Below are 2,245 nucleotides of genomic sequence, written 5' to 3'. Positions count from 1 at the left end.
CTCTGCATCCCACTCAACTAGTCTGTTCTGGGTTCCCACCACGGGCAAGCAAACAAATAACTCTCTGTTCCATCCTTGCTTCTTCCTGTCTTGCTCCACAGCCTCATCACTTCTCTTAGGTGATTTCAGTGGTTTTTGACATCTTACTTGCAGTCTGCTTTCAGTGGCACCCAAGCCTCAGTCCTAGTCTTCTTGGCTGCCCAACTACTCTTTCAGATATATAGGCATATATATATATATATGTATATATATATATACATATATATATGGGGGTGGGGAGTGCATATATATATATATATATTTCTTACATTTAAATCAATCTTCAAACCTAAACACTCAGGTGTGCAAGGCTCCCCTGTTGCTCTGATTCATTCCCTTTATATCAATTCTACCTCTCACTTTAATAGAAAACCTCTGAGCTTTGCTGGAGGATCAATGAATCTATACCACACTGTAATCTGAGCACTCTACTCCTTCTAATTTAATATTCCTCCCACTTTCTGCACATGAGATATTTCCATTCTGTTTTAAATATCCAGGGCTGCTGGATATCATAGCATGTGCCTTTAATCCTAGCATTTAGGAGGCAGAGACAGGTGGATCTGTATGTTTTTGAGACCAGCCATGGCAACAGAGACCCTGTCTCAAACAAACAAACAAGGTCCAAAGGAATTCCCTTGTTTTCTAGCCAGTCACCCTGATCCAATTACTCTCTGAGGTCACAAATTCCTTATTGGGGTTTTGTCTCAGGAAACCTTACCAACCATTTGACTATTAAAATGTGCTGTTGTTAATCTGCATGGCTATTTTTGCCCTTCTCTGTATGACTGCCATTGCTTGGGATTAAATCATAGCAAAGCAAGAATTGAGCACAGATCCAGTTTTGTGTCTAGAGAACCTACCTTAGTTACTAGCTGCAGTGATTATGTGCCAGAATCTACCATTTCTAGAATTATCTGATGAAGCCAAGAAGGACATTATTTCAAGGTTCTGTTGGCTATCAAATTCAGGAGAAGTCATGTTGTGCGGGTTAGCTGCCCCTCAATGAAGCAGTAGTCCCAGTGAACAGAACACTCATTGTTGTAATGAACAGCTCTGGCTGCAATCTCACTTCCATTGCCTCAGACTGGTGATTTTATCATCTTCAATTCCTTCATCAGAGTTACTCATAAAGAGCCAGCATTTTACCATTAAATTTGCCAGAAGATTCTGTACCATTCTTACTTCCTCCTTCCAATTGTTGCCCACAAAAAGACTGTCATGCTGTTAGGCACAAAATCCAAAGGAGTCAATAAGGTACCTGTAAAGCATGAGTTAAATGGTTCCCATGTAGATTCCTCATTACAAAGGACTCTGGGAAATGTTTGAATAGTTCCCTTAAGTTGTTTGAAGAACCATTCTAGAAGCGAACTAAACTGGGTGAATTACAGAGACACTTTAAAATTCTTCTCATATAAATGTCTGTTAAATGAGCTAGAGTGCTCACTTCAGCAACACATATACTAAAACTGAATGATACAGAGAACATTAGCATGGCCCCTGTGCAACAATGACATGCAAATTCTTGAAGCGTTCCATATTTTTCAATCTTCATTCAGAAAGGCAATTGGGATAGACATCGGAAGAAGGTGAAAATAAGGAACAAGACAGGAGCCTATCACAGAGGGCCTCTGAAAAATTCTACCCAGCAGAGTATTAAAGCAGATACTGAGACTCATAGCCATACTTTGGGCAGATTGCAGGGAATCTTATGAAAGAAGGGGGAGATAGACCTGAAAGGGTCTGGAGCTCCACAAGGAAAACAACAGAACCAAAAAATCTGGGCCTAGGGGTCTTTTCTGAGACTGATACTCCAACCAAGGACGATTCATTGAGATAACGTGGACCCCCTGCACAGAGATAGCCTGTGGTAGCTCAGTCTCCAAATGGGCTCCTTAATAAGGGGAGCAGGGGTTGTCTCTGACATGAACTCAGTGGCTGGCTCTTTGATCACCTCCCCCTGAATGGGGAGCAGCTTGACCAGGCCACAGAAGAAGACTATAAAAGACAGTCCTCATGAGACCTGGTAGGCTAGGGTCAGATGGAAGGGGAGGAGGACCTCCACAATCAGTGGACTGGGGAAGGGGCATGGGAGGAAATGAGGGAGAGAAGGAGGGCAAGAGGGGATGAAGGTGTGGCTACAGCTGGGATGCAAAGTGAATAAACTGTAATAAAAATTATATTAAAAATAATGAAAAAAATTTCA

The 2,245-nt window shown here is 41.8% G+C and overlaps 1 non-coding gene across 1 annotated transcript; it reads left to right on the top strand.

Annotated features, from left to right (window-relative positions):
- Positions 1-1,478: 1,478 nt before the first annotated feature.
- LOC132652708 (U6 spliceosomal RNA) lies at positions 1,479-1,584 on the top strand. Its single transcript, XR_009590284.1, has one exon. It is a non-coding gene; the product is annotated as a U6 spliceosomal RNA (small nuclear RNA).
- Positions 1,585-2,245: the final 661 nt, after the last annotated feature.

This window comes from Meriones unguiculatus, chromosome 2 (genome assembly GCF_030254825.1).
Source record: "Meriones unguiculatus strain TT.TT164.6M chromosome 2, Bangor_MerUng_6.1, whole genome shotgun sequence".
In the NCBI taxonomy this organism is placed as follows: Eukaryota; Metazoa; Chordata; class Mammalia; order Rodentia; family Muridae; genus Meriones; species Meriones unguiculatus.
Note: the sequence above shows the minus strand (reverse complement) of the source record. Positions and strands in the feature narration are given on the sequence as shown.